Below are 10,275 nucleotides of genomic sequence, written 5' to 3' on the forward strand. Positions count from 1 at the left end.
CTTTTGGAATAGGGTGCCAACTGGAACGCATCCACTGAGCATAGGGATGGAGATAAAACAGCCCTTAACCAGGTGGTGTAACAGCCTGTAATCAGCACTTAACAAGGCAGTAACACAGCCTGTAAAACGGCCCTTAACCAGGCAGTAACACAGCCTGTAAAACAGCCCTTAACCAGGCGGTGTAACAGCCTGTAATCAGCACTTAACAAGGCAGTAACACAGCCTGTAATCAGCACTTAACAAGGCAGTAACACAGCCTGTAAAACAGCCCTTAACCAGGCGGTGTAACAGCCTGTAATCAGCACTTAACAAGGCAGTAACACAGCCTGTAAAACGGCCCTTAACCAGTCGGTAACACAGCCTGTAATCAGCACTTAACAAGGCAGTAACACAGCCTGTAAAACAGCCCTTAACCAGGCAGTAACACAGCCTGTAATCAGCACTTAACAAGGCAGTAACACAGCCTGTAAAACAGCCCTTAACCAGGCAGTAACACAGCCTGTAAAACAGCCCTTAACCAGGCAGTAACACAGCCTGTAAAACGGCCCTTAACCAGTCGGTAACACAGCCTATTAGCTCTGCCAGATAGAGAGAAGTGTGATGCTAGTCGGAACTAGAAGCACAAGCATTTCGCTACACTCGCATTAACATCTGCTAACCATGTGTATGTGACAAATAAAATTTGATTTGATTTGATTTCATGACTGGGATATCTGATCTGCAGTTAGGGGGAGCTGAGGTGTTCATGACTGGGATATCTGATCTACAGTTAGGGGGAGCTGAGGTGTTCATGACTGGGATATCTGATCTACAGTTAGGGGGAGCTGAGGTGTTCATGACTGGGATATCTGATCTGCAGTTAGGGGGAGCTGAGGTGATCATGACTGGGATATCTGATCTACAGTTAGGGGAGCTGAGGTGTTCATGACTGGGATATCTGATCTGCAGTTAGGGAGCTGAGGTGTTCATGACTGGGATATCTGATCTACAGTTAGGGGAGCTGAGGTGTTCATGACTGGGATATCTGATCTACAGTTAGGGGAGCTGAGGTGTTCATGACTGGGATATCGGATCTACAGTTAGGGGAGCTGAGGTGTTCATGACTGGGATATCTGATCTACAGTTAGGGGGAGCTGAGGTGTTCATGACTGGGATATCTGATCTACAGTTAGGGGGAGCTGAGGTGTTCATGACTGGGATATCTGATCTACAGTTAGGGGGAGCTGAGGTGTTCATGACTGGGATATCTGATCTGCAGTTAGGGGGAGCTGAGGTGTTCATGACTGGGATATCTGATCTGCAGTTAGGGGGAGCTGAGGTGTTCATGACTGGGATATCTGATCTACAGTTAGGGGGAGCTGAGGTGTTCATGACTGGGATATCTGATCTACAGTTAGGGGGAGCTGAGGTGTTCATGACTGGGATATCTGATCTACAGTTAGGGGGAGCTGAGGTGTTCATGACTGGGATATCTGATCTACAGTTAGGGGGAGCTGAGGTGTGCTGGAGTGGGTTGCCTGGAAGCTTTGTAGCTAGTGTTTCTCACAAATCCCAGATTTATCAGAAATCCTGGTTATATGACTCCCAGAATATTGAGGGAATTGGCAGGAAATACAGATTTCTCCAACCGGGATTTCTGGAAAACCTGAGAATTTTGGAAAAATTACTGGAATGTTGCAACCTTATTCGTAGCTAATGTGGTACTTCATTTATCTCTAAGATTCAAGAAAAAGGTAAGTGAATATTTATGGTGTTGTTTCTAACGTCTGTTGACTCCAAAATGGCGGATATTTCTCTGGCTGGATTGGGCTCTGAGCGCCATTCTCAGATTATGCTTTTTCTGTAAAGTTTTTTTGAAATCTGACACAGCGGTTGCATTAAGGAGAAGTCTATCTTTAATTCTGTGAATAACAGTTGTATCTTTTATCAATGTTTATTATGAGTTAAGAATATTTCTGCAAAATCACTGGATGTTTTGGAATCAAAACATTACTGCAGTTAACGCGCCAAAGTAAACTGAGATTTTTGGATATAAATATGCACATTATCGAAAAACACATACATGTATTGTGTAAAATGATGTCCTATGAGTGTCATCTGATGAAGATCATCAAAGGTTAGTGATTAATTTGATCTATATTTCTGCTTTTTGTGACTCCTATCTTTGGCTGGAAAAATGGCTGTGTTTTTTTGACTTGGCTATGATCTAACATAATCATATGTTGTGCTTTCGCTGTGAAGCATTTTTGAAATCTGACACGATGGGTAGATTAACAAGATGTTTATCTTTCATTTGCTATATTGGACTTGTTAATGTGTGAAAGTTACATATTTCTTTAAAATATTTTTTCATTTCGAGCGCTGCCTTTTCAGCGGAATGTTGTGGATGGGTTCCGCTAGCGGAACGCCTGCCTTAGAAAGGTTAAAGGAGACGAGCAGGAAAAATAACATGTTGATCTCATGTTTTTCGGTAGAACATGTTAAACTCATACTGGTAAAGATTGGTTGTACATTTCTTTCAACCAAACAGAGGCGAAAAGCAAGGATGATGCATGGCTGGTGTTCTGGACGATTCCTCTGGAACAGACAGTCATGTTGTTGAGGTAGACTCTGCATTGTGTTCTCTCTGTAGTGTTTGTGTGACAGTGTGACTGTGTTAAGTGGTGTGTGACAGTGTGACTGCATTACGTGCTGTGTGACTCTGCATTAAGTGTTGTGTGACTCTGTGTTGTGTGTAGTGTGACTGCGTTAAGTGGTGTGTGACTCTGCGTTAAGTGTTGTGTGACTCTGCATTAAGTGTTGTGTGACTCTGCATTAAGTGATGTGTGACTCTGCATTAAGTGTTGTGTGACTCTGTTAAATGTTGTGTGACTCTGCATTAAGTGTTGTGTGACTCTGCATTAAGTGTTGTGTGACTCTGCATTAAGTGTTGTGTGACTCTGTGTTAAGTGTTGTGTGACTCTGTGTTAAGTGTTGTGTGACTCTGCATTAAGTGTTGTGTGACTCTGCATTAAGTGTTGTGTGACTCTGTTAAATGTTGTGTGACTCTGCATTAAGTGTTGTGTGACTCTGCATTAAGTGTTGTGTGACTCTGCATTAAGTGTTGTGTGACTCTGCATTAAGTGTTGTGTGACTCTGCATTAAGTGTTGTGTGACTCTGCATTAAGTGTTGTGTGACTCTGCATTAAGTGTTGTGTGACTCTGCATTAAGTGATGTGTGACTCTGCATTAAGTGTTGTGTGACTCTGCATTAAGTGTTGTGTGACTCTGCATTAAGTGTTGTGTGACTCTGTGTTAAGTGTTGTGTGACTCTGCATTAAGTGATGTGTGACTCTGCATTAAGTGTTGTGTGACTCTGCATTAAGTGTTGTGTGACTCTGCATTAAGTGTTGTGTGACTCTGCATTAAGTGATGTGTGACTCTGCATTAAGTGTTGTGTGACTCTGCATTAAGTGTTGTGTGACTCTGCATTAAGTGTTGTGTGACTCTGCATTAAGTGTTGTGTGACTCTGCATTAAGTGTTGTGTGACTCTGCATTAAGTGTTGTGTGACTCTGCATTAAGTGATGTGTGACTCTGTGTTAAGTGTTGTGTGACTCTGCATTAAGTGATGTGTGACTCTGCATTAAGTGTTGTGTGACTCTGCGTTAAGTGTTGTGTGACTCTGTTAAATGTTGTGTGACTCTGCATTAAGTGATGTGTGACTCTGCATTAAGTGTTGTGTGACTCTGCATTAAGTGATGTGTGACTCTGCATTAAGTGTTGTGTGACTCTGCATTAAGTGTTGTGTGACTCTGCATTAAGTGTTGTGTGACTCTGCATTAAGTGTTGTGTGACTCTGCATTAAGTGTTGTGTGACTCTGCATTAAGTGATGTGTGACTCTGCATTAAGTGTTGTGTGACTCTGCATTAAGTGTTGTGTGACTCTGCATTAAGTGTTGTGTGACTCTGCATTAAGTGTTGTGTGACTCTGCATTAAGTGTTGTGTGACTCTGCATTAAGTGTTGTGTGACTCTGCATTAAGTGTTGTGTGACTCTGCATTAAGTGTTGTGTGACTCTGCATTAAGTGTTGTGTGACTCTGTTAAATGTTGTGTGACTCTGCATTAAGTGTTGTGTGACTCTGCATTAAGTGTTGTGTGACTCTGCATTAAGTGTTGTGTGACTCTGCATTAAGTGTTGTCTGACTCTGCATTAAGTGATGTGTGACTCTGCATTAAGTGTTGTGTGACTCTGCATTAAGTGTTGTGTGACTCTGCATTAAGTGTTGTGTGACTCTGCATTAAGTGTTGTGTGACTCTGCATTAAGTGTTGTGTGACTGCATTAAGTGTTGTGTGACTCTGTGTTAAGTGCTGTGTGACTCTGCATTAAGTGTTGTGTGACTCTGTGTTAAGTGTTGTGTGACTCTGCATTAAGTGTTGTGTGACTCTGTGTTAAGTGTTGTGTGACTCTGCATTAAGTGTTGTGTGACTCTGTGTTAAGTGTTGTGTGACTCTGCATTAAGTGTTGTGTGACTCTGCATTAAGTGTTGTGTGACTCTGCATTAAGTGTTGTGTGACTCTGTGTTAAGTGTTGTGTGACTCTGCATTAAGTGTTGTGTGACTCTGCATTAAGTGTTGTGTGACTCTGCATTAAGTGTTGTGTGACTCTGCATTAAGTGTAGTGTGACAGTGTGACTCTGCATTAAGTGTTGTGTGTAGTGTGACTCAGCGTTAAGTGTAGTCTGTGCTCTGTAGTGTGACATTTTCCCGTTATGGTAAAACAGAGGTTACACATCACAGGAGAGGAGGAGGGCTTGGTGGTGGGAGAGAGGCTGTATTTTTAGGTCCTTGTACTTCCTCCATATAACGTGGATCTGAACAGACAGCAGAACAGCTCAATACATTTTACTCCTCTGGGTTTCCAAAGCTCCTGGAAGAAGCAAAACCGTGTTGTTCTCTGGAGTTGTCTTGTCAACTTCTTTACCTTTCTCCCTCTAGTGATGACCATGTTGTTATTGGTTCATCTCCTGTTCCTCTAGTGATGACCATGTTGTTATTGGTTCATCTCCCGTTCCTCTAGTGATGACCATGTTGTTATTGGTTCATCTCCTGTTCCTCTAGTGATGACCATGTTGTTATTGGTTCATCTCCTGTTCCTCTAGTGATGACCATGTTGTTATTGGTTCATCTCCTGTTCCTCTAGTGATGACCATGTTGTTATTGGTTCATCTCCTGTTCCTCTAGTGATGACCATGTTGTTATTGGTTCATCTCCTGTTCCTCTAGTGATGACCATGTTGTTATTGGTTCATCTTCTGTCCCTCTAGTGATGACCATGTTGTTATTGGTTCATCTCCTGTTCCTCTAGTGATGACCATGTTGTTATTGGTTCATCTCCTGTTCCTCTAGTGATGACCATGTTGTTATTGGTTCATCTCCTGTCCCTCTAGTGATGACCATGTTGTTATTGGTTCATCTCCTGTTCCTCTAGTGATGACCATGTTGTTATTGGTTCATCTCCTGTTCCTCTAGTGATGACCATGTTGTTATTGGTTCATCTCCTGTCCCTCTAGTGATGACCATGTTGTTATTGGTTCATCTCCTGTTCCTCTAGTGATGACCATGTTGTTATTGGTTCATCTCCTGTTCCTCTAGTGATGACCATGTTGTTATTGGTTCATCTCCTGTTCCTCTAGTGATGACCATGTTGTTATTGGTTCATCTCCTGTTCCTCTAGTGATGACCATGTTGTTATTGGTTCATCTCCTGTTCCTCTAGTGATGACCATGTTGTTATTGGTTCATCTCCTGTTCCTCCAGTGATGACCATGTTGTTATTGGTTCATCTCCTGTTCCTCTAGTGATGACCATGTTGTTATTGGTTCATCTCCTGTTCCTCTAGTGATGACCATGTTGTTATTGGTTCATCTCCTGTTCCTCCAGTGATGACCATGTTGTTATTGGTTCATCTCCTGTCCCTCTAGTGATGACCATGTTGTTATTGGTTCATCTCCTGTTCCTCTAGTGATGACCATGTTGTTATTGGTTCATCTCCTGTTCCTCTAGTGATGACCATGTTGTTATTGGTTCATCTCCTGTTCGTCCAGTGATGACCATGTTGTTATTGGTTCATCTCCTGTTCCTCTAGTGATGACCATGTTGTTATTGGTTCATCTCCTGTTCCTCTAGTGATGACCATGTTGTTATTGGTTCATCTCCTGTTCCTCTAGTGATGACCATGTTGTTATTGGTTCATCTCCTGTTCCTCTAGTGATGACCATGTTGTTATTGGTTCATCTCCTGTCCCTCTAGTGATGACCATGTTGTTATTGGTTCATCTCCTGTTCCTCTAGTGATGACCATGTTGTTATTGGTTCATCTCCTGTTCCTCTAGTGATGACCATGTTGTTGGTCTACTGTAGTGTATTACTATGGGCCCTGGTCTACTGTAGTGTATTACTATGGGCCCTGGTCTACATTAGTTTATTACTATGGGTCCTGGTCTACAGTAGTTTATAACTATGGGCCCTGGTCTACAGTAGTGTATTACTATGGGCCCTGGTCTACAGTAGTGTATTACTATGGGCCCTGGTCTACAGTAGTTTATTACTATGGGCCCTGGTCTACTGTAGTTTATTACTATGGGCCCTGGTCTACAGTAGTTTATTACTATGGGCCCTGGTCTACTGTAGTGTATTACTATGGGCCCTGGTCTACTGTAGTGTATTACTATGGGCCCTGGTCTACAGTAGTTTATTACTATGGGCCCTGGTCTACTGTAGTTTATAACTATGGGCCCTGGTCTACTGTAGTTTATTATTATGGGCCCTGGTCTACTGTAGTGTATTACTATGGGCCCTGGTCTACTGTAGTTTATTACTATGGGCCCTGGTCTACAGTAGTGTATTACTATGTGCCCTGGTCTACTGTAGTTTATAACTATGGGCCCTGGTCTACTGTAGTGTATTACTATGGGCCCTGGTCTACTGTAGTTTATTACGATGGGCCCTGGTCTACTGTAGTTTATAACTATGGGTCCTGGTCTACAGTAGTTTATTACTATGGGCCCTGGTCTACAGTAGTTTATAACTATGGGCCCTGGTCTACTGTAGTTTATTACTATGGGCCCTGGTCTACAGTAGTTTATTACTATGGGCCCTGGTCTACATTAGTTTATTACTATGGGCCCTGGTCTACAGTAGTGTATTACTATGGGCCCTGGTCTACTGTAGTTTATTACTATGGGCCCTGGTCTACATTAGTTTATTACTATGGGCCCTGGTCTACAGTAGTTTATTACTATGGGCCCTGGTCTACAGTAGTTTATTACTATGGGCCCTGGTCTACAGTAGTGTATTACTATGGGCCCTGGTCTACTGTAGTTTATAACTATGGGCCCTGGTCTACAGTAGTTTATTACTATGGGCCCTGGTCTACAGTAGTTTATAACTATGGGCCCTGGTCTACTGTAGTTTATTACTATGGGCCCTGGCCTACAGTAGTTTATTACTATGGGCCCTGGTCTACATTAGTTTATTACTACGGGCCCTGGTCTACAGTAGTGTATTACTATGGGCCCTGGTCTACTGTAGTTTATTACTATGGGCCCTGGTCTACATTAGTTTATTACTATGGGCCCTGGTCTACAGTAGTTTATTACTATGGGCCCTGGTCTACAGTAGTTTATTACTATGGGCCCTGGTCTACAGTAGTTTATTACTATGGGCCCTGGTCTACTGTAGTTTATTACTATGGGCCCTGGTCTACTGTAGTTTATAACTATGGGCCCTGGTCTACTGTAGTGTATTACTATGGGCCCTGGTCTACAGTAGTGTATTACTATGGGCCCTGGTCTACAGTAGTGTATTACTATGGGCCCTGGTCTACAGTAGTGTATTACTATGGGCCCTGGTCTACAGTAGTGTATTACTATGGGCCCTGGTCTACAGTAGTGTATTACTATGGGCCCTGGTCTAAAGTAGTGTATTACTATGGGCCCTGGTCTACAGTAGTGTATTACTATGGGCCCTGGTCTACAGTAGTGTATTACTATGGGCCCTGGTCTAAAGTAGTGTATTACTATGGGCCCTGGTCTACAGTAGTGTATTACTATGGGCCCTGGTCTACAGTAGTGTATTACTATGGGCCCTGGTCTAAAGTAGTGTATTACTATGGGCCCTGGTCTACAGTAGTGTATTACTATGGGCCCTGGTCTACAGTAGTGTATTACTATGGGCCCTGGTCTAAAGTAGTGTATTACTATGGGCCCTGGTCTACAGTAGTGTATTACTATGGGCCCTGGTCTACAGTAGTGTATTACTATGGGCCCTGGTCTACAGTAGTGTATTACTATGGGCCCTGGTCTCCAGTAGTGTATTACTATGGGCCCTGGTCTACAGTAGTGTATTACTATGGGCCCTGGTCTACAGTAGTGTATTACTATGGGCCCTGGTCTACAGTAGTGTATTACTATGGGCCCTGGTCTACAGTAGTGTATTACTATGGGCCCTGGTCTACAGTAGTGTATTACTATGGGCCCTGGTCTACAGTAGTGTATTACTATGGGCCCTGGTCTACAGTAGTTTATTACTATGGGCCCTGGTCTACAGTAGTTTATTACTATGGGCCCTGGTCTACAGTAGTGAATTACTATGGGCCCTGGTCTACAGTAGTGTATTACTATGGGCCCTGGTCTACAGTAGTGTATTACTATGGGCCCTGGTCTACAGTAGTGTATTACTATGGGCCCTGGTCTACAGTAGTTTATTACTATGGGCCCTGGTCTACAGTAGTGAATTACTATGGGCCCTGGTCTACAGTAGTGTATTACTATGAGCCCTGGTCTACAGTAGTGTATTACTATGAGCCCTGGTCTACAGTAGTTTATTACTATGGGCCCTGGTCTACAGTAGTGTATTACTATGAGCCCTGGTCTACAGTAGTTTATTACTATGGGCCCTGGTCTACAGTAGTGTATTACTATGGGCCCTGGTCTACAGTAGTGTATTACTATGGGCCCTGGTCTACAGTAGTGTATTACTATGGGCCCTGGTCTACAGTAGTGTATTACTATGGGCCCTGGTCTACAGTAGGTTATTACTATGGGCCCTGGTCTACAGTAGTGTATTACTATGGGCCCTGGTCTACAGTAGTGTATTACTATGGGCCCTGGTCTACAGTAGTGAATTACTATGGGCCCTGGTCTACAGTAGTTTATTACTATGGGCCCTGGTCTACAGTAGTGTATTACTATGGGCCCTGGTCTACAGTAGTTTATTACTATGGGCCCTGGTCTACAGTAGTGTATTACTATGGGCCCTGGTCTACAGTAGTGTATTACTATGGGTCCTGGTCTACAGTAGTGTATTACTATGGGCCCTGGTCTACAGTAGTGTATTACTATGGGCCCTGGTCTACAGTAGTGTATTACTATGGGCCCTGGTCTACAGTAGTGTATTACTATGGGCCCTGGTCTACAGTAGTGTATTACTATGAGCCCTGGTCTACAGTAGTGTATTACTATGAGCCCTGGTCTACAGTAGTTTATTACTATGGGCCCTGGTCTACAGTAGTGTATTACTATGAGCCCTGGTCTACAGTAGTGTATTACTATGAGCCCTGGTCTACAGTAGTTTATTACTATGGGCCCTGGTCTACAGTAGTGTATTACTATGGGCCCTGGTCTACAGTAGTGTATTACTATGGGCCCTGGTCTACAGTAGTGTATTACTATGGGCCCTGGTCTACAGTAGTGTATTACTATGGGCCCTGGTCTACAGTAGTTTATTACTATGGGCCCTGGTCTACAGTAGTGTATTACTATGTGCCCTGGTCTACAGTAGTGTATTACTATGTGCCCTGGTCTACAGTAGTGTATTACTATGGGCCCTGGTCTACAGTAGTGTATTACTATGGGCCCTGGTCTACAGTAGTGTATTACTATGGGCCCTGGTCTACAGTAGTATATTACTATGTGCCCTGGTCTACAGTAGTGTATTACTATGGGCCCTGGTCTGCAGTAGTGTATTACTATGGGCCCTGGTCTACAGTAGTGTATTACTATGGGCCCTGGTCTACAGTAGTGTATTACTATGGGCCCTGGTCTACAGTAGTGTATTACTATGGGCCCTGGTCTACAGTAGTGTATTACTATGGGCCCTGGTCTACAGTAGTGTATTACTATGGGCCCTGGTCTACAGTAGTGTATTACTATGGGCCCTGGTCTACAGTAGTGTATTACTATGGGCCCTGGTCTACAGTAGTGTATTACTATGGGCCCTGGTCTACAGTAGTGTAT

General features: G+C 43.3%; 1 long non-coding RNA gene across 1 annotated transcript; it reads left to right on the forward strand.

Moving 5' to 3' along the window:
* Nucleotides 1–729: 729 nt before the first annotated feature.
* Nucleotides 730–1,647, forward strand: LOC127924220 (uncharacterized). The gene is made up of 3 exons (XR_008117223.1): nucleotides 730–829; nucleotides 1,094–1,228; nucleotides 1,319–1,647. It is a non-coding gene; the product is annotated as an uncharacterized LOC127924220 (long non-coding RNA).
* Nucleotides 1,648–10,275: the final 8,628 nt, after the last annotated feature.

The sequence above is a fragment of the Oncorhynchus keta genome, unplaced genomic scaffold (assembly GCF_023373465.1).
Source record: "Oncorhynchus keta strain PuntledgeMale-10-30-2019 unplaced genomic scaffold, Oket_V2 Un_contig_3859_pilon_pilon, whole genome shotgun sequence".
Classification (NCBI taxonomy): domain Eukaryota; kingdom Metazoa; phylum Chordata; class Actinopteri; order Salmoniformes; family Salmonidae; genus Oncorhynchus; species Oncorhynchus keta.